Source organism: Adiantum capillus-veneris, chromosome 1 (genome assembly GCF_014529385.1).
Source record: "Adiantum capillus-veneris isolate H3 chromosome 1, ASM1452938v2, whole genome shotgun sequence".
NCBI lineage: Eukaryota > Viridiplantae > Streptophyta > Polypodiopsida > Polypodiales > Pteridaceae > Adiantum > Adiantum capillus-veneris.
Genome location: NC_140931.1, coordinates 148,401,392 through 148,402,077, shown reverse-complemented (window position 1 = coordinate 148,402,077; position 686 = coordinate 148,401,392).

Sequence of the window (686 nt, the reverse complement as noted above, 5' to 3'; positions counted from 1 at the left end):
ACCTATAAATTAATAATAAAAGGCTGTAAGTTGCACATCGGTACAACATGCGTGCGCAGGTGAAATGGCTAGCCCGTGCGTCACAAAACTCGGGCTGTGAGGTACTGGGTTCAAAACCGGGCTACAAGCGACACGATTTTTTGCTTTGTCCGTGTTCTGTTTTGCCTCAGAATCCTGCCTTGGACTTCCCAACCATTGATCCCCTTACCCCCCCCCTTTGTGTCACTTAGTGTCGTGCGTACCCTACAATGATTTATGTACACATACATTTTACTTGTAACACACACGAACAACGTGATTTGTATGGCACATATTGTGAAGTGTCCTTAACTCTCACTTTCCTTGTTAATTTATCTAGCCCCTTTTGAGGGTTCACCTACTATAGCTAGTAGTTAGCATCCTACTAGGTAAAGATAATCTACTCTATCGATGTGTGAGCATGCGCGCACATACTCTTGCCCATATATAATGTATATGTAAACTCTGCCTATGCAAACATTTGTGTACTTGTAACACACATGAATGTAGGCCATATTATAAAATGACATCTCCCTCTCTTTTCCCCTTGACTCTCAATTTGCTGTCGAGTCTATCTAGCCCACCCTTTCTCCCATTCACCATTGAATACAGGAATTTCTTCCTAGAGAGAGAGAGAGAGAGAGAGAGAGAGAGAATTCAATGGCAAG